Here is a 27,741-nt window from a genome sequence, read left to right as displayed (position 1 = left end):
TGGGAGTACAAACTCAGGTATCTGAAGAAAGCTGCCTGAAAACCTGACAGTCTAAAAGGCATGCTTTAGTGCTCACAACATTTACCTACATTGTCTTTATGTGGCCACACTTTCTCCTAATTTCCCTCAAAAGACTTTGTACACATAGGCCTAATTATATTTCTTCATTTATGTTTATTACTTCTATATGCTGTCACTGTTAATAGAGGACAAGCTGAATTTTGAATTTCACTTGTAAGCTTTGGATCTCAAAGATGGATTTCTCTCAAAGAGTCAAAGTTTATTTGCCTACTGAAGTCAATTGTAGGTGCCTTCTCTGACACCTCTGCTTCCTGTAATCCTCAAGGTTTTGGTGATTTCAATACTGATTTGACCAGTCAATAATCAGATTAAACAGGCCAGGTGCAGTGGCTCACGCCTGTAATCCCAGTACTTTGGGAGGCCGAGGTGGGAGGATCACAAGGTCAGGAGATCAAGACCATCCTGGCGAACATGGTGAAACCCTGTCTCTACTAAAAATACAAAAAAATTAGCCGGGCATGGTGACAGTTGCCTGTAGTCCCAGCTGCTCGGGAGGCTGAGGCAAGAGGATGGCGTGAACCCAGGAGGCGGAGCTTGCAGTGAGCTGAGATCGTGCCACTGCACTCCAGCCTGGGTGACAGAGCAAGACTCTGTCTGAAAAAACAATAATAATAATAATAATTAGATTAAACATTGCAATAGTCTAATTATTGATGGAGAGTTTGGATCTTTTAAATAATGACTCTGCCTGTCTGATATAACTTGATTACACACCTGTTTCTGAAGAACTGCTTACTAAAGCTTTCCCAGGCAAAGTCATAATAAGGATGAGACTGTGAAGTTAGTTCATCTCCAATCAGAGCTGCCCTGGAGAAGAGTCTGAAGATGTGTGTGTGGTGTGTATGTGGCTGGGGGTAGGCATCCTGGAAAGATGCCAACAGAGGCTTGCATGGGACAGTCAGGAGGAAGAATGTTAATTAAAAGTCCATTTAAGTAGGCTCTAAAATATAATAAGAAGTTGATTAGCTAGTGGGGCTGAGTGGAACAGGATCCAAAGCATCAAAGTGAGGGTCACAAACAGGATGATTGGAAACAAAGCCAAGTCAGGAAGCTCCCTGGGAAGTCTAAGACAATGTTCTGGCAACATCTGATGCATAGGTTGATGAACCCAGCTGAACAGGTACAGAACCTTTTCTAAACAGTACTGAGCCTGGGTGAATCCATATGATTTGATAGGAAGGGAACAATATTGATGAGCCCAGCTGAACAAAGCCCTTGTTCTGACAGTACTCGAGTCTTGGTGGATTCATACAATTTGATGGGAAGGGAGCAGTATTGACAGATGATTTTGCAAGCATTAGTTTTGGAGCATTGTTTTCAGAATCTGTCAAATGAGATATTTGTACTGATGATTTGTCACGTCTGCATGAATGATTACATTCTCTGACACCATCTGCATGTAGCACCCGAAGCTCTGAGCTCATGCTTCTCCTAGAGCCAGCTAGTTCTTCCTCAGCCTTTGCAAATCTATTCCTGGTAAACATGCTGAAAATCAACACTGAGCCACCCCAGGTAACATCTGAGGAAAGCAAATAGCTAGGGCAGAGCTCCATAACACCCACCCTTCCTCAACAGTGGAAGGCACCTCAGTTAGCACTTTCTGCAGGAAGGAAATGTATGTGGAGAGTTCCTTTCCATATGTCCTAAGATCAAACCCTGGAATCTGAGAAAATCCTTATGATGTAAATGTGTCATCCTATAAAATTAAGTATACCAATCAGGCTGCAAGAAAGTGAGTAAAATGCATGCCAAGTTTGTCTGTGGTAGCATAAATGCGTCTTAGCTGTTTCCTGAAGATAGGAGCTGGAACTCTCATGGGGAAAGCTGACTGAGTGCACACATTTCACCCTTGGCCTACTTTGTTTATCTTGAGACCACTGAAGCATTCAGTCTAGACCGTACAGTGTTTTCAGTGTGTCCTGTTACTTCTTTCCCAAGCATCTGCTTTTTCTCAGGCCCCATGTGACTCACCTTACATGGCCTTATGCTGGGATCCAAGAACTCCTGCGAATGTCCTATCCTGTGCTTGGGTCACTGAAGACATCTGTTAAAGCCTGGGGCCTATCCTTTGAGGTGACTTCTCAAGCAATATGAACTTGAATTTTCTTTCTGGACAGGGAATTTAAAGTCTTTGAATATGACTTTATACTGGATTTCAGAATTCAGTGAAGGGAATGGCCAAGGAGCTCTTGCCTTTGGAACTCCTACTATAGGTCTGCCATTCTGGGAACTTCTTGTGGTAGAAGCATTAAAATCCTTCAGGAGACTTCAGCCACCACACTTATTCATTTTTTATATCATTCTTCCCATTATATCATGGTTCTCACTATTTTTTTTTTTTACTTCTACAGTGTTTAAACCCACCAGTCAACAAGTATGTATTGAGTACACGCAATATAATTGTGTTAAGCTAACTGCTTTACAAAGGCAGAAGCAGACCTCTGATCTCAAGAAATTTAGACCTGACATAAGATGATAAAATAATTCATACAAAGGAACATCTACTAAGGCAAGGTGGTGTGTCATGAAGGCCTAAACTGTGGATGGCAGACAACAAGTTTCGTGGAAGTAGAACCTAAAAAGAGAGAAATGGTGTCTATAAGAATTTTAATGCTTCCGAATAGAAACTGATTTGTGCTAGGCTTTGTAAGATAGGTAGAAATTGAATTGTGGGTGGATAATGAGGGCTTTATAGACAAAATAAATTATCTGAATTCATTCAGATATGTAGAAATAATGTACTTAGTGGTGTATAAGACACCAGTCCAGATTCAGTTTTATATGGTTTTATTTCCCACAGTATAGTTAGGAATAAAATTGGGGAGATCAAGGCTTTACAGATTTGAGAAGCCTTGAAAACCCTACAAGATTATCTAGAATGGATTTCATAAGAAACACAAAAAAGCATCAAATAATATTTCTGCTGCATAGAGCAGTATAGGAAGGTAAAACTGGCATCTGTGCTCGGGAAGGACCCAATTGCAGGGAGTGACAGACCAGCCAGGAACCACAGTCTCAACAATACGGGCAAAGGCAAGTGAGTCCAGAAGATAGTAGAGGCAGGGACAGAGAGGAAAAGACAGACATGTGAGACATCAGAGCAGAAAAGCATCAGGACTGCAGGCATGCAATGGAGAGAAAGGAATTAAAGAGAGAGAGAGACAATAGGATAGTGTTCTGAAAGACTCTAGATCAAATTTCTCTGGATGGATCTAAATTTCTCTGGCCATATAGACCATAAAAAGGACATCCACTTTCCACTCAGCTTGCTTCGTTCATCCAAGTGATGTGTCCTAAAACAGCTGTTGGTAAACTTTTTTTTGTTGTTGTTGTTGTTTTCCTGTGAACAACTGGTGAATAAACTCTTCAGTTTTTTTGTGTGCCATACAGTCTCTGTCACAGATCCTCCACACAGCTGCTATAGTGCTAAAGCATCTGCTACAATGTGAGTGCATCCCCCAAATTTCATGTGTTGGAAACAATCCCCAAATTCATGCTGACAGTATTAGGAGGTAGGGCCTTTGTGGGGTAGTTATGATTAAATAAAGTCACAGGGTGTAACCTGCATGTTGGGACTGGTGGCTCTATAAGAAGAGGAAGAGAGACTTGAGCTGGCATGCTCTTGCCCTCTCACCATGTTATGACATAGCAAGAAGGCTCTCATCAGAAGTGGCCCCTTGACTGTGGATTTACCAGCCTCCAGTACTATGTCCCAATAAACCTCTATTCTTCATAAATTACCCAGTGTGTTACACTCAGCTATAGCAACAGAAAGTGATTAAGACGGCATCCTTAATAATACATAAACAAAAGAGCTTGGCTGTGTTCCAGTAAAACTTTATTTACAAAAACAGGTTGAGGGCTCATTGGGTTCACAGGATATAGTTTGCTAAACTTTGGCCCATAACATTTGAAGTTGCAATCCTTGGCCTTTGAGGCCCAAAGGTCTTACCCTGGGTCTTCATTCTGATCCTGTCTACAATTTCCTACTACTTACTCTTGATTCCAGCCATAGCACACTACCTGCTTTTCTCAAAAGGTACCACAGATTTTTACATCCAGAGAGGTATGCTCCCATCCTCCTATGCTTGTTACCCCTCATTGACTATTTCTCATTATTTGAGAATGAGTTCAGAAGTTACCTCATTAGGGAACATTTTCTAAATCCCCCAACTCTCCCCACAACAGCAGGTGAATACTCTGTTACCTGTTTCCATAGCACTTTAAAATATCTCTACTTTAACCCTTATCATAGTATATTTCTATAATTTTTGAAAGAACTTTGTCTTCGTTTTCTTTGTATTTCACACCCACCCCACACCCAAACCAAATATCTAAAACAATTCCCAGAATAAATACAGTAGGTGTTTAAGAAATGTTTATGCTGTGAGTGTATATGGTTTTAAAGGGAATTTGGGTTTCTGATCAAGGGAGACTGCATTTTTGCCAAGTCCTAAATAATTGTTGTATAAGATAGTTAATAAAAAGTACAAACAAAAAAACTCCTTTATTTTCTTTTTGAAAATTCAAAAATGTTAAGTGAATTAGTAAATACTTTGTTATCAATGGATTCTATTACTTAGAGGCTGATATTTCTTTTCTTAAATTGTTTCAAAAGTCAAAATTATATAAATAATCTTGCCATTTTTTCACAATGTCAGAAGAGGAGTAAAAAAATATATTTGTCCATGATCAAGATCTATGAACATAACCTGGTCCCAGGCTTCCTGAGAATGAGATGACTTTTCTTTTCCTTCTATAACTATGATGATTGAGATAACAGTCAATTACAACATTCTCTTCTCCCTTGAAGTTCTGATATTTGGGTGTTTTTTTTTCTTCTTAATTGAGATGTTATTGGTTGTGTTGATGATCAGTACACAGACATTTCAATTTGTATACAATTCTTAGCATACATACCAAAAATCTAAAAAACCATGAATTATAATTTTTTTACAGTCATTCCAGTGGCTTTCTAGCTTAAAATTTGGAGGTAAATTTTCCTTAAGAGGCTATCAAGTACCAGTATTTTCAAATGTTGATAAGCTGTTTCATACATCCCACCAATTAACAATTTAATAGCATATATACTAAATACTCAAATTTTCTATCTTAAACAGTACATTAACAAAGTTATTAGGAAAATGGGACTACCACGACCAAAGATATAACAGAGTACACACAATTCTGACAGGGAGAGTCATGATCAAGGAGTGGTTTTCTTTAGGAAACAAATCTAAAAAACAATGAGAAAACAGAATTAATTTAAAATGCTCAAGACATTAAATGCAGGACCATGACTCCATATTGCCATTCAGCATGTTTAGTATTAGAGGATATAAGAACTAACTCCCTATCTATGGAATGTTAAGCTGACACCCAAGACAGTCAAAGCCTCCCATAATTCAATATCCCACACTATTTTCTGGTTGTACCAAAAAATAAACAACCAGCTAATGTTTTCACCTCTTAAAAAAGCATTTACACTTAAAACAAAAATGAGATGAGGTGGGACTTCCTCTTTCTTAGAAAAAGTTTCCTGAGCTACTAAAGAAATTTGCATTTATAAAATAGTTGATAAAAAGAGTACTCTGGATTGTATAAGGGAGACAGGGACCACTGATAAGGTTGGGTATATGATATTAATCAGAATTGGCTTCTTTCTCTCTGGCTTCATCAGAGGCTGGACTTTCTTCAGTTTTAGTTTCTCCATTTTGTGCAGGTAAATCTTCTTTAGTTTCTTGGCTAGCTACTTTGGCCCATTAACCCTTTGCTCCCGTGCCCAAAAGGAAGGTCAGCTCAGTAGAAAGGGTGGTGAAGGAAGGGCCCAAGAGGAGATCAGTGAGTTTGTCAGCTAAACCTGCTCCTGCAAAAGTAGAAATGAAGCCAAAAAAGTTAGCAGGAAGGGATAAATTTTCAGACAAAAAAGTAGCATTATAGTAAATTATTCAAGTGCAATTTTATAAAAATTATTCCAGTGCAATTGTGTAAAAATCCTCTTGACACAGAACAAGATAGAAAGACTTCAGACTATCTCATGTTTCCACTGAACCCACCCATGTCATAACAAAACATATACATTTCTTGGAAATGAGAAGGTTCTAATATTGTGTTACTACATTCTTTCAGTGACAGTTTATTGTCCATTCCAGTTGAAGAAAGAAATAAAATGTGATAAATATCTAAGAAAGCTTGGACAGAAGAGTCAGATTAGTCCAGGGACCCCAGCAAATTCCACACCTTATTTCTTATTGACTAGTATCCAGTGAACTCAGTAGTCCTTAAATCACAGAAAATTTTTGGATTTCAGCCATTTTCCAAGAAAAAGCAAAGTAAAGGCTGTGGAAGCCAACTGACTTGGTCAAAGCGTAAAGCTTGTAAATGTCAATTAGCCCACAAGAACAAGAATTCTGTGCCACCAAGCATGGGTATGTCAACTTTAGCAGCACAGTGTAACACTTCCAACAAGTTTAAACAGGTTGTAAGTTTGTGTAGCGTATTTGTCTTGTTTAGGGGATCATTTAATTTCAAACCACCTTGCCTCACCATCTTATACTATTTTTTTAACATGCTATATGTTAAGAAAGTTTGATTTCTGTTTGCTACAGATTCAGATAATCTGTTAGTCCCCATTAATCTCTACCTTTTGGGTCCAAGGATGATATTCCTGGTATTCATAAACTCCAGCCAAAACACTATATGCTTCTTCAACGTCACAACACTTTCTTTCAGCCAACAATTGTATATTATTATGCTTCATATTGTCTATTCGTGATCAGATCCATTTCTACCCCTGGATTTGCCCAGACCCTGATATATCTACTTTCTTATAACCTTTATTCTTTCTGCCTTATGAATGGTCAAGGCAGATAAGGTCCAACTGAAAAGTATTCATATATTCAATATATATTCATCTTGGGTTTCAGAAAGTTTTGGTATCCCTCTATTAATTGTTCTGCTTCAAATGAAAAATCCAACAAAGTCAATAACTGACATCCAAAGGAAATGTACCAGCAGTCTCAGGAGATCCTGAGGCCAGAAACAGGCTGGTCTTGTTGACCCTTTATGGGACCTACCAAGGGGTTCATGCCACCTCACTGTCGAAGACAGATACCAAGAAAGATAGCCATGATGGGAACCACGGGAACATTCAGAACCAGAAATGCTCCATGTGAGTAGTGATATGCTTAATCTGAAATACAGGGGATGGCCCAGTTGGTCACAAGAAAGTTGACAGACTGTAGAGCATGCCTAAACTTACAGACTAGGACAGTCTGCCCTTATAACAAAAACTCTGCTTTACCTAAATGCTCTCAGTTTAGGCATGCTGTAACTCTCAAGAGCTTACAGATGAACAAAGAGGACAGACAACAATTCAGAAAATGTACTTGTTTTGATAGGGATATACGTAGAATGCAATGGAAATGTTGCAGTGGGGGCTATCCCAGAATATGGATGGATAGTGTGTGTGTGTTGTGGGGGGCGGTTGGACTACAACATAGGAAACTTCTTGCAGGTAATGACCTCTAACCTGGAGACTGAAGGATGATTAAGAATTAGCAGAGAAGTATTAAGGTACAGGCTAAGCTGCTCTCCAGTGCCTGAACAAGTTACAAATTTATCTCTTTATTACGTAAAAATTCCGACATGGGAAGGTAGTACAAGGATGTAGGAAGCTCTACATCATTAAATCATTTAGGAACCCTAGTTCCTACTGTCAAGACCATGAAGGGTCTGAGATTTTATCCTACTTGTGAGATAATGACTTCAAATATCATAGTTTCATGAATGGAAACAGATATGAGATTCCTGGGTCAGAGCAACAACAGACTGTATTAGTCAAGGCAATAGTGGGAGCCAGTATATCAGCATTTGTTCCAGTTACCTGAGGCTCAAATCTCACAGGGCACACCGAAAGGAGCAGGAGACACCTGTACTGGAAGTGGCTTACTTTATAAGAGAGGAACCCTAAACTTAGAAAATGAAATCTTTCATAATCAGTAGTAAGCCTGCCTGACTTTTGCCCCAGAGGAAGACATTGTTTTTACTATTCTGAGTAGTTAACACATTCTCCCAGTGCTCCGGAAGACGACACTATGTCTATCTTCCAAGGCCATTTGCTATACCACAGGCCTTGAAAGAAAAGAAGAAAACAGAATAATTCAGAACCTCTGCTCACAAGCTGGGCAGAAAAGACCCACGGAGAATTGTGTTTCAATGCCTTCTATCTCTGTTCTCTAGGGCAAGGATTGGCAAACTATGGCTTGCAAGAAAAATCTGGCCTGCATCCTGTGTCTGTAAGTAAAATTTTATTGGAACACAGCCACACACATTCATTTATGTACTCTCTATGGCTGCTTTAGTGGCATAAATGAGTAGTTGCAACAGAGATTGTATGGCCTCTTTACAGAAAAAATTAGCCAACCTCTGCTCTAGGGTATGGCCCTCTTCCATCTGATTAAAGCTGGCTGATGGGTACCATATCCATAATCCAGTGTACAGGAAGAGGGAAAAGAGGAAGGAGAGGCAAACAATTTCCTATTTAAAGCATCTGACCCAGAAGTTGACTTCTGTTTCACTTCTTACTGACCAGAACTTAGTCACGTGTTTTGTCAGGAGTCCCCAGAGTTTTCCCAGTTCCAATGATTCATTAGAGGAACTCACAGGACTTACCATATAGTTGTACTCATGGCCAACATTTATTGCTGCAAAGGATCCAAAGGAAAATAAGCAAAAGGAAAAGGCATCTGCGGCAAAGTCCAGGGGAAATCAGCTGCAAACTCCTGAGAGTGCTTTCCCAGTGGAGTCACCCAGGATGTGCTTAATTCCTTCTGCAACAAATTGTGACAAATATAAAATGCTGTCTACCAGGAGAGTTCATTAGAGATGCAGTACGAGGGTTTTAATTGGGATTGGTCATGTAGGCCTTCTCTGCCTGAGCATATTCCCAGATTCCAGACTCTCAGAGGAAAGAAGATATTCAGCATTAGCTATATTTTTTGTACAGTTTAGTTACACTGAGCCACTCATATTGGGGACTGGTGAGAACCCTCCTGAAATCCAGGTTCCTAGATGCAAGCCAAAGGTCACCCTTCCAAGCAGGACTTACTAAGGAGAGCAGACTCAGCCTGCTATGTGAACTCTTCATGGCACACATGCCTACACTCAGCTCCAATGGAGGCTGAGGACTGCAGTCTAGTGAAGTGACTGTGTGCCCAACTAAAACTTGGGAGGTTTGATTGTTAAAAGCCAGATGAAGAATGAATACTGTGTCTACTGCAAAGGGAAGAAAAGGTACCAGGGCAGAGTTTCTCAACCCCATCACGATTGACATTTTGGGTTGCGCAGTTCTTTGTTGTTGGGGGCTGCCCTGTGCTGTCAGTAGAACCCTTCTCAGTCCTGACAATCAAAAATGTCTCCAGATATTGCCAGATGTGCTTTATGGGGCACAATTGTCCCAAGTGAGATCTAAGCCAGTGTGTGAAGTCTGGAGAGCTCAGGCCTTGCTCATGAAACCTCAAGTAGTTCATTATACTTTGAATGGAAGATGCGAGAGGGAGAGTGGCAAGACGTAAGGCTGAAGCTGCAAGCTGGGGCCAGCTTTCAAAGCAGTTGTGTGCCATAATAGGAGTTTGGAGTCTAAGAAATCGATTAAAGATTTGAGAGCTATCAGAAGATGTTTAAACCAAGGATCATATTTGCTTTTCAAAAAACCAATTTGACCTACACATGAAGAATTAATTGAAAGATAAACAGTCTGGAGTCAGGGAGACTAATTAGAGGAATGTTTTGCTTACTCAGGTATGAAATTTTGAGGAACAAAATGAAGACATTAGCAGTTGAGAAGAAAAGATAGGTTTGAAATATAAATAGAAAGAAGACTTGGTAATGGTAGAATTTCACTTTGGGCATCTGGGTAAACAGGTTACCATTCAGTGAGATAACAAAGAAAAGGAGAACAAAGTAAGCGGAAGAGTGATCAGATCTGTCTTTGACTTGCTGTTTGATGTGATCGTGGGACTTCCAACAGGGACTAATGTCATGTGATGAATTATCTGATATTTAGACACTTGATACAATGTGGGCAGTAAGATCTGAAACCCTCACACACAACCAAGTATGACCAATGTTTCTTTCCTACTCAAATTTTAAACCTGATACCTTACTTTTAATAGTATATAGAACTACTGTTCCACCAACCTTTTTGGATGAGGAGAATGACTCCTTCATTCAAATTTTATTCAGATGGATTTTTAAATATTGCAATCTACTAGCTATTCAAACATACTCATTTTTGCCTGGACTAGGTGTCATTTCTTGGGCATGATGAATGTTTTGGCTTTAGTAGCTGTTTTCTGCTTTGAGAACATATAATCTACTGGCATTCAGTGCTCTCAAGTAGAGATAATCCTTGCAGGGACTGAAGTACAAAAAATTTAAGCACAGTTATAGACACTACTATTCGGAGGTTAAAACAATTTAACCAGATGGCATTTCATACTGGTGACTATGCTTGAAAGACTTCCTCATCTTCAGTAGAAGGTATGCTGTGTCTGGCAGAGTTGCTAAATTTGCATTTTCTCAGGCAAGATATGCATCATGTAATTGAGAAATTTTTTGGAGATTAGTTACTTTCATTACAAGTCAAGGCACAAAATGCTAAACCTTAGAGCACTGATTCTGAGCCCTTGCATACCTCTACCCATAATAATAAGAGAAAGTTCCTGTATACATTCCTTGCAGGGTGTGATTTGAGAAAAAGCAGTGGGATGAAATTCAGGTTCTAGTCTTTAATGATTTGAACACAGATGTTGCTGTTGACAGGCGGAGATATGTTGAGTGTTGTTTCTCCATTTGCTTAGCAAGATTTGACATGTGGTGAGCCAGAATAGAAATCTGAAGAGTTGAATCAAGATGTGTTGAGAGAACTTTGGGTGTAAGAAGTGATAAAAGAAGCAGGTCTGAATATACAACATTAGGTGGCAGATGGAAACTTTTTAAAAAAAATCTTTCCAGGATTGCCTGCTTGGATAAGCTGATTGGTAAATTTAGTTGTCCTTAGAAAACAATTTTTAAAATACAGAGGATATACAGCCAGTGTATCATCACTCTAAACAAACAGTGTTCATTGTTCATCTATGTGCATTTGTTCACATTATGATGAGTGCTTACAGATGGCTCTGGAAGCCTGAACTGGAGGAAACAAAATAAGGTGATGGGGTTAGGGTGGGGTAGGTTGTGCACTGGGTCCCAAACTGCCAGTCCTCCAGGTCTTCATGACTCATAGTCACTGGTTTCTAATGCTGGAAAAGGCCAGGCCACGTACCACAGATCTGTTAACAAGAAGGATGAACAGATGCCATTAAGACAGAGGACATTAATATTTATAGATCTCTTCTTTGATAAAAGAAAATAGTCATCCTTCAAAATATCTGTTGAGTGATAATACAGACCTGGCTCCATTCCAAGCACTAGATCTTTGTTCCTAATATTGCCACATCTTAAGCATGAGCCAGTTGGATATTCTGTACTGCCCATAAGAGCCAGGATTTAATTTATTGCTGCAAAATACTCTTCTCTCACCAACCGTCCTTGCTAAATTGTGAAATTTTATTCATTATTTTTAAATCGTCTACCACATCTTTTTCTCCTTTGTGACTGTGCAGACCTGTTTTATTTTTGCAACTAAGATAAGTAGACTAGATGAACTTTATTGCCAGGAGCAATCACCTCCCATTTAATGCAATGAGGTTGCCTTCAGGCCAGTCTTCTCAAAGACAGTGCTATGGACTTCATGCCTATTAAAATTCATATCCCATATTTTCATATCCCACTTTCAAATTAGCCTGTTAGTTGACATTTTTAAAAAACCTTATAGAGTCACTAAGCTATGAATGACTGATACTCATGAGGAGGGTTATTCCTTTCCGAGTATATTTTTCCTTCATTTATTCATTTTATAAATATTTATTAATCATTATGCTAGGCATTGGAAACATGAATTTTGCCACTCAGGGTCCTGAAAGGAAAAGCTGGCACACTTAAGCTGTGTGATTTCAGGAGGATATCATAAAGTGACTATTTACAAATTGTGAGTAGGTTGGAGTTAAATCATGAAGAAAGAGCAGTGTTACTTCCTGGGGCTATTATCAGCAGGGGTGGTGAGGTCATTGCCACCACTAAAGAAGAGGTGAGAGGAGGAAGACTGAGTCAGAGAGAGCTGTGTGGAGAGGGCTAACTGACAAGAAGCTGTGACCTTCAGTTCAAAGAAGCTGTCAGTTCTCGATGGCCTTGCAAGATGGGCTTTGGGCAGAAATAAACATCTTGACCTCATTCTTTTCACATTATTCCATCTCCCCTGGCACCTTCTATTAATCAAAGCTCACAGAATATTGCTGATGTTATCAATGCAGATCAACTTTTTTTTTAGGACATAGCAGTGTGAGAATGCAGGGAAATAGGTCTGCAGAGGCAAAAAAAAAAAAAAAAGGTATGTAACACAGATAAATAAGACAGTTCCTTCTCAGGAGCCTAGGTCAGTGCCTTCACATTCCACTCTTCAGCAGACACAGGAGTGCCATGAAGGGCTTGGGAAAACATATTCTTTAGCCCTACATCCGAGCAGTTCTGACTCAGGAGATCTAGAGTAGGAGCAGAGAGTCAGCATTTCTACCATTTTTGCCTCTGCTGCTCTTCTATAGGTCACATTTTTGGGTAGCACTGGTCTGACATTTTGAGACAGGGCAACACCAAACCCTAAGGAATGGATATCTAACAGTGGAATATCGACTCTGTTAGACTAGTTTAAGAGAGATTGTGCTGCTTTCTTAGCACACTATTGCTAAGCCTGCTTTCAAGGCAAGCTGATCTTATCTAGAAATCACCAGAAAAGAGAGTTTTGAATTTGCTAGTAAGAATGTAAGAATGGTCATGGGCTTTAAAACTTTTCCAGAAGATTTTTAAATAAATCTTCCTCTCTAAAGAAGCTGTTGCCTTGTTTAGAGTAAGCAGGAGACATTTTATTTCCAGTGTGCATGAAAGTTAGTCTATATAGAGAATCATGTTTACTGTTGAAATATATATAATTTAAACATTTTTAATTAAAAGAGAATTGATGTCAGGTTTTTGTTAACAATTTTCTAACTAATTTTTTACAAGGTGTGATGGTTACTTTTGTGCTTCAACTTTACTGCACTAAGGGATACCCAGATAGTTGGCAAAAGATTATTTTCAGGTGTCCATAAGGGTGTTCTGGAAGAGATCCTCATTTGAACTGATGAAGTGGGTAAAGCAGATGGCCCTCCCCCATGTAGGTGGGCATCATCCAATCTACTGAGGTCCTAAATAGAACAAAATGGCAGAGGAAGGGCAAATTCACTGTCTCTAATTGGGTTGAAACATCCGGCTTCTCCTGCCCTCAGACTTTGGAGTTCTAGCCTCTTGGACTCAGACCAGAAGTTATACCACAACCATCCTCTCCCAGACTCTCAGGCCTTTGGATTCAGACGTGATTACACCGCCAGCTTTTCTGGTTCTCCATTTTCAGGTTCTCCGTGGCAGATTATGGGACTTTCTGGTTTCCAAAACTGCATAAGCCAATTTCTATAATAAATCTCCTCTTATCTTGTATTAGTCTGTTTTCACATTGCTATAAAGAACTACCTGAGACAGGGCAATTTATAAAGAAAAGAGGCTTAATTGACGTAGTTCTGCAGACTGGGTAAGAAGCATGGCTGGGAGGCCTCAGGAAACACAATCATGACCAAAGGTAAAGGGGAAGCAAGCATGTCCTACCGTGATGGAGCAAGAGAGAGAGAGAGGGAAAGAGAGGGGGGCGGTCGGGGAAAAGTGCCACATGCTTAAACAAACAGATCTCATGGGAACTCTCACAAGACAGCACTAAGGGGACAGTAATTAGAAAATACCCCCATTGTCCAGTCACCTCCCACAAGGCTCCTGCTTCAACACATGGGGTTTACAATTTGACATGAGATTTGGGTGGGAACGCAAAGCCAAACCATATCATATCTGTATTTATATCGGTATCATCTATATCTATTCTATTGGTTCTGATTCTTTGGAAAACCCTGACTAATACATAAGAAAACTATCAAATGAAAAAAATTAAACAACAAAACATCTATAGGAAGCATGTGAGAAAGCATGGGAAGTAGTCTGTCAAATATTCTTGAATAAGAGCCAAATTCCTTCTTATTAGTGATTCTTTCTTTAGCATCATGTCATGAGAACAATGTACAGTTGAAAAACAATAATGGGGAGAGTGGCTCAGAGATAAAGTACCCAGGGACCAGTGAACAAGGGAGAATCAAAGTGTTTGAACTGATGGATCAATCACTTTGCACATACATAAATTGGTATCTCACTTCAAAAATATTCTTATTTCCCGTTAGCTACTCTTAATTCTCTCATTCCTTTATCAGTCAAGTTTCTCCTTAGAGGAGAGCGAACTCATTGTTCTAATGTTTATCTCCCATTCATCTTTTGCCTATTGACTTCTGACTCCTAACTAATCCAAAACTGCATTGACAATAGTTGATATTGGCTATTTGACCTCTCAGCTACATTTGATGTCATGGACCTCTTCTTTTTTTCATTGGTTTCCATTGTATTACTTTCTTCTGGGTCATCTCCTACGTTCTTGATGATTTCTTCTTATAATCCTATAAAATCTGACTGTCATATTTCTCAGACTCTATTAGAGACATTTTCAAAAATGTCCAGAGCAACAACTCAAAGCAATTTAGTCTCTGGTCCTCAAACAATATCAAAGGGAATCTAACTCACCCACACTTATCAGACTCCTACATCACTCACATGTTTTCCTAAACCTCACAGCTGGTCTGGAGCCTCTTATACCACAATCTCTAAATTTCTCTCTCTCAGTTCCAGATATAAGACTCTGTTTCTTTATTCTCTCACTCACTTCTTCCATCCACCCTTGATTATGTAGACTTAGTTGGTTTGTCTTCCTTTCACTTTCCTTACTATTTTGCAAAGGGGAAGAGGCAGGAAATGCGGGTTCAAATATAGGTTTCTTTGTAAAGCATGGGTGAGGGGTAGAAGAAAAGTATAGAGGGGTGATGACCCCACATGTAACTACTTTGGCTTTACCACATTTTCATTCTCTTTATTTGCTCCCTCTGACTCCACTTTCTCTTGAAATGTTGGCATCTGCCAAGTTCCACGATTGAATTTCCCTTGCAGATTTTTCTCAGCTACTTTTGTGATCTTAACTTCCTCTTTGAATGGGAATCATTAATAATTTTTCCTCTAGACTATCTCTCCCACATGATTCTCACATCCGTCTTATACTAGACATTGCCACTTGGATAACTTACTGAAAACTGAATGTTCTCCAAATGGCACTCACTATCTCCACACATGCTTTTGCTCCACTGACTTCATGACAGTTTTTCCTTGTTGCTCAGTCCAGTAAGGTTGGCATCATCCTTGATCCGCTTTCCCCATACTCCACCTCCTATCAATCACTAAGTCTTAGGTTATCCATTCCCAAAGCCCTCTCAGATCCATCACTCCTTCTCCATCCCTATATGTCTGCCCTAATTTATACCATGAATATATCTCTCCTAAACTCTTCCAACAGCATTGTAATTTTTCCTTTACCTTCAAACTAGCTCTCCTCAAATCAAACTTCTTTGCCACTGACAAAGTGACCTATCTAAAATTCAAATATCACCCTGTTATTATTCTACACTCCACTATCTAAAACGCATCAATGCCTGCCCCATTATCTATAAGATTCTGGATCCTTTGAGATCTGAGCTCTACCAGTCTCTCTCTTTAGGCTAAAGCTCTTCTGAAAGGTTTTCCAGTGCCTCACAAAGTATGTCATTCTAGCCTCTGTGCCTTGGCTTGTGCTTTTCTCTCCCTCTGAACTGTCCTTTGTACTCTACTGGTTAATGCTGCCTCCTCCCTTTACCCTTCTCTACTAGACAGAGCTAAATGACTCACCTTGGTGTTGCTGTTCCCATCGTATGGTATTTATCACATTGTATTTTCATGTCTGCTTATTATTGTTTTACGAATTTCTTATAAGTGTTTTAAGGACTATCAGACTGGAATCCAAGTTTAGTTGGGGGAAAAATCACTGAACTAGAAATCGTGAGGATTTGGGGTCAGGTCAGATCAGCTATTAATCTGCTGTGAAATCTTGGTCAAGTCACTCCCCTTTTCTGGTTCATCTTTCATAGGAGAAATCTAGTCCAATCTTTCATAATAGATTAAGATTACGAACCACATAATCTTAATCTACTATGCTCTGATTCCGTTCTATACTTTCTATACTATACATTCTATACTGCCATGTTAAGAGAGAGTGTTCACTGATGTTCACTCACCATCCTTTCTAATTTCCTTCATTCCTCTGCTTTCTTTGTCAAGGGTTTTATTAAAAGTAGTTGTTCTCAACCCTGACTCTCTCTACTACTTTAAAAAATACAGATGGCTGGGCTCTGTTCCAAGAGATTCTGTTATTGCTGGTCTGGCATAGTATTCTATCATCAGTATTAAAAAAAAAAAAAAAAACATTTCCAGTGATTCTAATATGCAGTCAAGATTAAGAACCATTGACATAAAACAGTGATTCTCAAAGTATGGTCCCCAGACCAGCAGCATTAGCATCACCTGCAAAATTTTCAGAAACTAAATTCTGGGCTCCAACCAAGCCTATTGAATTAGAAACTCCTATCCCTATAGAAGATTCTGAAACACACAAATTCATTGACTCTCCTTGAATTCTTCCCTCCCAAACCCAGCAAAAAGGAATTAGAGGGTAGTGCTACAGTTTTGTTTCTCAGGCTGTTTATCTTTAAAAATGTTCTCAGTCAACCAAAATCAGCTTCTAAAAAGTTGTTTATGCCATCCTTACATCTGAGTAGAGAGCCTCTTTGGCTGAACTAGAGTTAACATTTAAAATAAAATTAGGTCAAGGCATAGAATGAAATGATGAAATTTATCTTGGAGAGCAGTGAGGAATTTCTCTGGCTAGGACTTAGGATGGGAGTGAGAATCAGGCACGGATGTTGCTCACATGGCAGGACCTTTGGAAGAAGGCTCACTGGAATTGGTAATGATGTTGCCTCTTTCTTGCATGTAAATCTCTGACAGCTAACCCTTTCTCACAAGTCCTAAAATGAAATATATAGTCTGGGTCAGGGGGAGGTTACCAGTCAGCCAACATCCGGAGAATTGGATATTTTTCCTAATTAGTGTCCTGTGAAATAGAGCATTGGTTTTAAATCCATACAACTTGACTGCTTGAACTTGTGTCAGCATTGGTAATATTTTAGCTTCATAATTTTGTCCACATCATCCTCTTATCATCTAAAGGTAGGGGGTACAGATGATAGCAACATGTACAAATGTTCACACTCTCAATGCATTCTGACTGACCACATAGGAGTGGGAGACATGCTCTATGGGGGATAGAGACAGATTCTTGTCCTAATGTTTGCTTTTTATTTGTTCAAGAAATTTCTCTTACCTAAATTATAGAGCTGTGGAAATGTAATTATTCAATCATCAATTCATTCTTGAACAAAATGTTGCTGTTTGAAAACAATAGTTTTATATTTATCACATTTTAAAATGTACAGTTATTTATTTGTTTAATTATTTGTCAAGTTCTCTCAACAGACTGTAAGACTTGTTAAGACAAGACCATGTCAGTTTCTGAACCACAGTATAGCCAGTATCCAGCACTTGGTGGGCACTCATTACACAGTGAATAAATGAAATACTGAATGGCTACATCAAGTGTAACACAGGGGAAGAAAAGGATACCATGATCAGACATGGCAGGCTCATAGCCTAGTCTGGTGCAGGTATAAAGACAAATACACATTTAAAATAAGAGGCTAAATTCTCCTTGTTAAAAATAAGGGAAGAGATTTTCTGTCTCTCCTTTTTTCTTAATACCTAGGTGAGGGGTTGATAGGTGCAGCAAGTTACTATGGCAAACATTTACGTATGTAACAAACCTGCACATCGTGCACATGTATCCTAGACCAGAACTTAAAAAGAAATAAAATTAAAATTAAAAAGAAAAAAAGGTAAAATTTCTAATTATAACTACTTTCTCTTCTCTTTGAAATATGTAAAAAGTATTTTGTCAGCTTTATTACCAAGGAATGTCTTTCTCAAGGACCCGAGAGCAATCTCTTTGAAATGTAAGCATCTTTTTTAAAAAAGGGATTGTTTGGTTTTTGCTGGTTGATTTGTTTAAGTTCTATATAGATTCTAGATATGAGACCTTTGTTGGATGCATAGTATGCATTTGTTCTCTCCCATTCTGTAGGTTGTCTATAGATACTTCTCAAAAGAAGACATATATGCAGCCAACAAATATATGAAAAAAATGCTGATATCACTAATCATTACAGAAATGCAAATCAAAATTACAATGAGACAGTCAGAATAGCTATTAATAAAAAGACAGAAAACAACAAATACTGTAAAGGCTGCAGAGAAAAAGGAACACTTATACAGTGCTGGTGGAAATATAAATTAGTTCAGCTGTGGAAAGCAGTTTGGAGATTTCTCAAAGAACTTACAATTACCATTCAACCAAGCAATCCCACCATTGAGTATATACACAAAGGAAAACAAATTGTTCTACCAAAAAGACACATGCACTTGTGTGTTCATGGTAGCACTACTCACGATTACAAAGACATGGAATCAACCTATGTGCTCATCAGTGGTAAACTGGATAAAGAAAATGTGGTACATATACATAATGGAGTATCATGTAGCCATAGAAAAGAATGAAATCATGTCATTTGCAGCAACACAGATGCAGCTGGAGGCCATTATCCTAAGACAACTAATGCAGGAACAGAAAACAAATATTGCATGTTCTCACTTACAAGTGGGAGCTAAACACAGAATACACAAGAACACAAAGAAGAGAACAACAGGCACTGGGGACTGCATGACAGGGGAGCGGGGCGTGAGTTGGACGGCTACCTATCTGGTACTATGCTGACTACTTTGGTGACAGGAGCTTTCATACGCCAAGCCTCAGTGGCATGCAATTTACCCATATAACAAATCTGCACATGTACTCCCTGAATCTAAAATTTTAAAAAAATTAAATAAAAAGAAGTGCAAGGATCAAGAGAGATGGCAATTCTATCTCCCTGTTTCTGTGGCTGGGTAAATATCTAACTTCGGGCTAGGGCAATCAGGCAAGAGAAAGAAATAAAGGTATTCAAATAGGAAGAGAGGAAGTCAAATTGTCTCTCTTTGCAGAAGACATGACTGTATATTTAGAAAACCCCATCGTCTCAGCCCAAAATCTCCTTAAGCTGATAAGCAACTTTGGCAAAGTCTCAGGATACAAAACCAATGTGCAAAAATCACAAGCATTCCTATATACCAATAATAGACCAACAGAGAGCCAAATCATGAATGAACCCCCATTCACAATTGCTATAAAGAGAATAAAATACCTAGGAATACAATTTACAAGGGATATGAAGGAACTTTTCAAGGAGAACTACAAACCACTGCTCAAGGAAATAAGAAAGGACACAAATGGAAAAACATTCCATGCTCACGGATAGGAAGAATCAACACCATGAAAATGGCCATACTGCCCAAAGTAATTTACAGATTCAGTGCTATCCTTATCAAGCTACCACTGATTTTCTTCACAGAATTAGAAAAAAACTACTTTAAATTTCATATGGAACCAAAAAAGAGCCCATATAGCCAAGACAATCCTCAGCAAACAGAACAAAGCTGGAGGCATCCCACTACCTTACCTCAAACTATATTGCAAGGCCACAGTAACGAAAACAGCATGGTACTGGTACCAAAACAGACATATAGACCAATGGAACAGAACAGAGTCCTCAGAAATAACACCACACATCTATAACCATCTGATCTTTGACAAACCTGACAAAAACAAGCAATGGGAAAAAGAGTCCCTATTTAATAAATGGTGTTGGGAAAACAGGCTAGCCATATGCAGAAAACTGAAACTGGACCCCTTCCTTATACCTTATATAAAAATTAACTCAAGATGGATTAAAGACTTAAATGTAAGACCTAAAACCATAAAAACCCTAGAAGAAAACCTAGGCAGTATCATTTAGGACATAGGCATGGGGAAAGACTTCATGACTAAAACACCAAACACAATGGCAACAAAAGCCGAAATTGGCAAATGGGATCTAATTAAACTAAAGAGCTTCTGCACAGCAAAAAGAAACTATCATCAGAGTGAACAGGCAACCTACAGAATGGAATAAAATTTTTACAATCTATCCATCTGACAAAAGGCTAATATCAGAATCTGCAAAGAACTTAAACAAATTTGCAAGAAAAAAGCAACCCCATCAAAAAGTGGGCAAATGATATGAATAGACACTACTCAAAAGAAGACATTTATGTGGCCAACAAAGATATAATAAAAGCTCATCATCATTGGTCATTAGAGAAATGCAAATCAAAACCACAATGAGATACCATCTCACACCAGTTAGAATGGTGATCATTAAAAAGTCAGGAAACAAGAGATGCTGGAGAGAATGTGGACAAATAGGAACACTTTTGCACTGTTGGTGGGAGTGTAAATTAGTTCAACCATTGTGGAAGACAGTGTGGTGATTCCTTAAGGATCTAAAACCAATAATACCATGTGACTCAGCAATCCCATTACTGGGTATATACCCAAAGGATTATAAATCATTCTACTATAAAGACACATGCACACATATGTTTATTGCAGCACTGTTCACAATAGCAAAGACTTGGAACCAACCCAAATGCCCACCAGTGATAGATGGGATAAAGAAAAATGTGGCACATATCCACCATGGAATACTATGTAGCCATCCATAAAAAAGAATGAGTTCATGTCCTTTGTAGGGACAAAGATGAAGCTGGAAACCGTCATTCTCAGCAAACTAACACAGGAACAGAAAACCAAACACTGCATGTTCTCACTCATAAATGGCAGTTGAACAATGAGAACACAAGGACACAGGGAAGGGAACATCACACACTGGGGGCTGTCAGGGGTGAGGGGCTAGGGGAGGGATAGCATTAGGAGAAATACCTAATGTAGATGACGGGTTGATGGGTGCAGCACACCACCATGGCTTGTGTATACCTATGTAACAAACCTGCGTGTTCTGCACATGTATCCCAGAACTTAAAGTATAATTTTTTTTAAAAAAAGGAAGAAAAAAGAAATCTAACTTTGGTGGGCATCTTGCTGCAAGTTGCAAAACTACCTTCTACTACAAAGGTATGAGAAGGTGGTTGTGTGTGTGCATGTGTTTCTTTTTTAGATAAAGCTAATTAGGTAACACAGATGTTTACCCCAATTACCAGGATCCCATGAACTATGTATATCCTGTATATCCCATGAACTATGTATACTGTAAAGTCCTTACATACTATAAAAACACGTAAGTAGTTTATTGTATCTGCTTGGCTATAAAAAGGGTGTAACTTCTTTCTGTCTTTGTTATCTCTTAGGGGATTGCTTGTGATATGCATTATATTTTGGTTCAACATTCATTTAAGAATAAAACTCTTTTCTGTCTACACTACCTTTGTGAAGAGGTTTTCTGGGATGGGAGATTTTGTTTTCAATTATATTTTCCCAGTACAGACAAGGGATAACCAATGAAGAACTGATAGGAGGGCAGAAGTTACCTGTGTGAAGTGGAAGAGTGTCTCAGTCATGTGAAAAGGAACAGAGATATCAGAAGGAACTAGTTGCAAGAGAAATGCAGGGAAGAACCAGATACTAAAGAGCCTCCTAAGTTATGTTAAGGGATTTGAGCTTTATCCTGAGGTAAACTGAATAAGCAAGGTGGTATTACAATAGGATTTGCCGTTAGGAACCATCACTCTTACCATAATGAACAGAAAGAATTGGAAAGAAGTGTCAGTGGATATAAAACAATAAAGTTAGGTGAGAGATTCAGTTATCAAAATGGGTTATAATGATAACAGCAATGATAATATAATAATTGTCACTGCAACTAATACTTTCTTGAGCTATGTGCTGGTCCTTCTTCTAAGCCCTTCACATTATTTCCACAATGCTATGAGGTTTGTTTTATCATCATCTCAGTTTACAGGTGAAAAAACTGAAGCATAAACAGATTAAATGACTTGCTCACAGTTATTATGAGGTAGAGTGGGAGTATGAACCCTGGTTCCAGGGATAGTTCTCTCACTGTCTCATGATACCATAGTTTGGATGAAGGTGGTGGCTCTATACTGTCTCATGATACCGTGGTTTGGATAAGGGTGGTGGCAAAATGGATAGGCTTGAGTAGATTGATTCAAGAAATATGTAGAAGGTAAAATAAGATGTGAGGATTGAGTGGATATGGAGAATGGGCAAGAAAAAGATGTTAAGGATGTTACCTAGTTTCAGGTACAGATGTCATAGGATCATTGGGGTCTCGCTTTGCCAGCCAGAAACCCCTGTGGCTGGTTGCACCTTCTGCCTGAGTTTTGCTCACATCTGCTGGGCTCGCTCCTCCCACTTGGCCCAGCAGGCTCAGCTCACGCTACTGGCCTGAATCCCACACCTGCCAAGGGCAAGGCAGGTGCAGAGTGGTGAGCGGTGCATGGCACATGAACATAGGGAGTGAGTGCCTGCTCCCACTCTCGGCGCCTGCTCTGGGGTGAAGCAAAGTTGCAGCTGAGCCCAGGTGCTATCACAACCCCAGCTGGGTGTGCATGTGCTAAGGCGGCACTGACATGCCAGCCCCCTGCCGCCTCATCCCCATCTGGATTTCAGGCACACATGGGCACAGGAGGGAATCCAAGGGAGTACTTAGGGTGGCTCTGCATGGGCCTGCAGGCACCCTTTGGCAGGAACAGCCTGGGCACCATTGACAACATGATTAATAGTGGCAGGAGGCAGACAGGCTCCTGGGCAGAAAGGGGCAGATCCCCGGTGAAGCTCCACCTTCAAGCTGGGGATGGCCTGAAGCCTGGGGACCAGGCTGTCAGTTCCTAGTGGCCCCAAGTGAGAACTTATTGTACCTTTTCCAGGCCCACCCATGGCTACCCATGGACCAATCAGCATGCACTTCCTTCCTTCTGAGCCCATAAAAACCCTGGACCCAGCCAGGCTCACACAGGCATCAGAATTATCAGCTATGGGAAGGAGCCACCCAATTCAGGTCTCCTTAGCTCATTAGGATGACCTGCCTGCATAAAGGAGCTGGCTACTCAGTCCACTCTGTGGAGAGTGTCTCCTCTCCACTGAAAGCTGGACAGTCATTGGGACAACCTGCTTGTGGAAAGGAACTACCCACTCTGGGTCTTCTCTCTGCTGAGCATGCACTCATCAGGATGACCTGCCTGCAGTAAGGAGATAACCACTTCAGGTCTCCCAAGAGCTGTTCTGTTGCTCAGTAAAGCACCTCTCTGCCTTGGTCACCCTCCAGTTATCTATGCTTCATTCTTCCAGGATGGAAGACAAAAACTCAGGACCTGCCAAATGGTAGGACTGAAAGAGTTGTAACACGAACAGGGTTGCTACATACTCCCATTTCCCGCCACACACCCTACTTGCCACATTACAGGCAACAAGATGGAGAGAAGAGCTGCAGTCCTTCGGAGAGCCCAGATCTAGGGGCTCCCTGAGCCAGGGCTGTGACACCATCTTTGGGGCTCTGTGGTTCCTTGCATCTCCAAGCTTCCAGGCAGCACCATGTTCCCCTTGTTCAAACACATGTGCCCACAGCAGAAGCTACTTGTGCATCAGATCCAACAGCAGGCTTGCATGGAGCTGGCACCTGTGCCTGCAGCTGGAGCTGCCTGCCCCACAACAGCAGCCGGCACGCCCAGCTGTGTGCAGTGGTCAGACCCTGCGCTAGCTTGCTCATGCACCCCTCACTGCTCCATGCCTGGCTCACCATTGGCAGGCATGGGATCTGAGCAAGTAGCGTGAGCTGAGCACAGCCCAGCAGGTTGACTCAGCAGAATGAGCCCAAGGGGCCCAAGCAAAACTGCGGCAAAGGCGCCACTGCCCACAGAGGTTTCAGGCTGGAAAAGTGACACCCTAAGGATCCTGAGACACAGGCCATTCACTGAGGCAGAAGTACCAAGAACACAGCAGTTTTGGAAGAGAAGTAAGAGAACTTGTAGGACAGTTGCACTGAGGAGCAGGTAAAGATTTCTAATGAGGTGGTTATTATGTAGCTCTGAAGGTCAGAAAGGAAGACATCTTTGGGCAAATGGATGGCAACTGAAGTTGTAGGAACAGACCAGAACACTCTAGGAGAATGAGCACAGTAATAAGAAGAGGCATGATCCAACTCTAGGGGAACAACAAGAAAAGAAGTATCACCCCATAGGAGATTAAGAAGGCATGTTCAGAGAAGTTTAGGAAAAAATATTAGGAGAGTTTGGTATTTGCAAAGTCCGGAGAAAAAAAATGTTCCCTAAAGGAGGTATGGTCAGTAGTGTTAAGAGCTGCCATAAAATCTTCTCAGACTCAGAAAGCAGAGAGTCTGGGACCCTCTCTGTCAAACCACCATCCAGTCTGAACATAAACTAATTCAGTATCTCATGAAAGATTAACATGGCAATACTGTGACTTGAATTTAGTTTTAAATGTTTAGACCACGATGACTTTTCCCCTACTCATATGCCATACTGCTTTCCTTCTGTAAAGCTAAGTATGTAAAATAAGACATCACAAATTCTCCTGCTGCCTCAGGAAAAAAAGTGCAGAAAATGAAGACTTGTGCAGTAAGCCATCTGAGAATTTGTCTCCGGAAAATCAAAACCAGCCATTTTCATAGTTTCCCCTTAAAGCTCTGCAGGTGACAAGGATGCTATTTACTTTGCAGCCTTCCCTTATTTGTGACCTGCATCTATTAGTATCATTTTATTAGTTGGCAAGTAACTTGGCATTTTCTTTTGGAAGCAGCTTTGGGGTGAGTTAATGATGTTTGCAGAGATTTTCTTTCTTTCTTTCTTTTTAAGACTTCCTAATGGGATTTTTGACTGGTTTGTGTAGGTTAATATGGAGCCCAATATTTATGTTTGAAAATTTGGGAGAATGACTAAATAACATTTTCATTCTATGCATCAAGAAAATTCATTTCATTTTGTCACCTGACATTTGAAGATAGCTTTAAGGTTTTATTTTCTCTTTCCCTTTATTCATTCCCTCCCAAGCTCTTCTCCACTTCTCCTACTGTCCCCAATATTGGATTGTTCATCTTTATCAGCTTGGAAACAGAATTGCAGTGTGATTTTTCCACTTGGTTTCTAGTGGAATGGAACTTTTAGAAGGTTTTTTATCTTCCGGCTGCATGTGGGCAATGAGGAACACTGTCTCCATCAAGGCTCAGAAAACATTACAATACATACCTAATGGGAATGGTTGAGGCCTGAAGTTGAGGTGCCTAGGCCAGTATATAAAATAAGGCCAGACTTGAAGAAATGGAGAAAGTAAGGAGCTACTGGAGGGTCTTAAAGGGCTCAAGGAATCTCTTTTTACCTTTTCCTTGTCTCTCTGTATTGAGTCCTCGTAGAAATAAGCTAGTGTTGGTTGGAATTTTGTGCAGGGCTCTGCCAATCAAGTTTTAGTACCTGATATGGGTAATAAATGATAGCTTGAGATAAGATATGAGATACTGAGCAGAATGTCTTTCCTCACAGTGCCCGGTAGGCTTTTGTTTTTTCCTTAATTTGAAAAGTGAAAATCACCAAGTTTGGCTTCATTCAGTTCTGAACATCTACTCCTAGCTTTGCTATTGTTTGCTGAACATTTAGCAACTTCTGTAATCACTCTGGGCTTTGCTTGCTCTACCTTGAAATGCAAGTAGTGTCGTCCCATCTTTCCAGGACAGTGGGATATTTAGGTTGCAGAGAAAGAGAAATCAGCTCTTGTAGGGATGCAAGGTGTCATTGCTTCTAAAAAATTAACTGAAGAGCCTTCCTTTTCAGGAAGAGAAGCATGGAAAATTCTAAGCAGCCTAATAACTCCTCTGAGGAACTCGTAGACTCAAGGTGGTAGAAGGTAGAGGTGACTAAAGGCTTTCTGGAGCCTGGGGGAACATGAGCCACAGTGGAGATAGGAGGCTGCCTACATTCACTTCCCTGATAGTAGCTGCTGGCAACTACTCTCTGCTCCACCATTATCGGGAGAAGGATTCTCTCTCACTCCCCACATTGTGGGTAGAAGGTGGTGATGCATCTCCTGGACTTTAGGGGTGGGCACATGACCTGGATCTGGCAATGAGACTATAGTACTCCCTTGGCCACCATGACTGGGTCAGTGTCAGCCAGAGGAAATGAGTTAAGTGGGTGTCAAGTGCAAGTAGCATCCCCCACCTTCTTTCTTTTGGGGTTGCCAAGCCAGAGGAATGTAAGCCTGGAGCTGCCACTGGACGCCTTTGCCACCAAGTAAGTGCAGCCTGAGAATGAAGTGAGCAGACAGGGAAATGCACAGGAGAGATGGATTTCTGACAACATCAAAACCACTCGAGCATCTCTTTTCTGCTGTGCCTGAAGCTAGACCTACCCCAAAACTTTTCAATTACTGAACCAGCTTTTCAGCTTAAGAAAAATTTTGATAACTTTTATGTTACTTGCAACCAAAAGAACCCTAATATGAGCACTGACAGAGGGAATATTTAAAGATGTTTTCATGGTCCTGAATCTTTGAAAATTGGCAATCTTTGAAAATTAGCCAATACTGGGGACGTAACACACGTCTCTGAAAAGTTAAATAACCACAGAGTGCTATATGTATTATATAACATTAGTATTAGTTTTTAGTATTGGCAATAGTAATAGTTTTTATTGCTGTTGTAAATCTTGATGGTTTAACACAATACAATTTTTTGTCTTTTTTTAAGTTTTATTTTTCAGGGATATATGTGCAGGTTTGTTATATAGGTAAACTACATGTCTTTGGGGGTTTGGGTACAGATCATTTTATCACCCAGGTAATAAGCATAGTACCCAACAGGTAGTTTGTTTTTATTCTCTCCCTTCTCCCACCCTCCACCCTCAAGTACTTGCCAGTGTCTATTTTCCCCTTCTTTGTGTCTATGTGTTCTCGTTTAGCTCCCACTTATAAGTAAGAACATGTGGTATTTGTTTTTCTGTTAATAGGTTAGTTTGCTTAGTTTAATGGCCTCTAACTCCAACCATGTTGCTACAAGGGAGATCACAATACAAACTTATTATGTGAAGTTCAATAGTTCAGAAGTTTGATGGGTCTAATGATGCTAAATCAAGGTGCCAGCAGGGCTGCATTCTTTTCTGGAGGCCTTAGGGAAGAGTCCAGTTCCTTACCTTTTCCAGATTCTACAGGTCACCTACATTTTTTGCTTTGTGGCTCCTTTCTTCCATCTTCAAAGCCAACCACATACCTTCCATAATCACATATCTTTCTTTGACTCTCCTCTTTTGCCTCCCTTTTCCACTCTTAAGTACCTTTGTGATTACATTGGACCCACCTGAAAAATCTAGGACACTCTCCCTATTTTAAGGCCAGCTGAAGAGCGACCTTAATGTCACCTGCAGCCTGAATGTCCTTTTTGTCATGTAAACTAACCTAGTCACAGGTTCTGGGCATTAACATGTGGACATCTTTGGGGGACACGACATTAT

The 27,741-nt window shown here is 40.0% G+C and overlaps 1 long non-coding RNA gene across 1 annotated transcript in view; it reads right to left on the bottom strand.

Annotated features, from left to right (window-relative positions):
- Positions 1 to 5,844: 5,844 nt before the first annotated feature.
- LOC115896542 overlaps positions 5,845 to 27,741 on the bottom strand; it is a 96,893-nt gene continuing 74,996 nt past the window's right edge. Inside the window, exons 2-3 of the long non-coding RNA XR_004056451.1 lie at positions 8,755 to 8,912; positions 5,845 to 5,947 (exon numbers count right to left, since the gene is read on the bottom strand). This is a non-coding gene — a long non-coding RNA (uncharacterized LOC115896542). The remainder of the gene's footprint in view (positions 5,948 to 8,754; positions 8,913 to 27,741) is intronic.

This window comes from Rhinopithecus roxellana, chromosome 3 (genome assembly GCF_007565055.1).
Source record: "Rhinopithecus roxellana isolate Shanxi Qingling chromosome 3, ASM756505v1, whole genome shotgun sequence".
Lineage (NCBI taxonomy): Eukaryota > Metazoa > Chordata > Mammalia > Primates > Cercopithecidae > Rhinopithecus > Rhinopithecus roxellana.
This window is presented reverse-complemented; position numbering and strand designations above follow the sequence as displayed.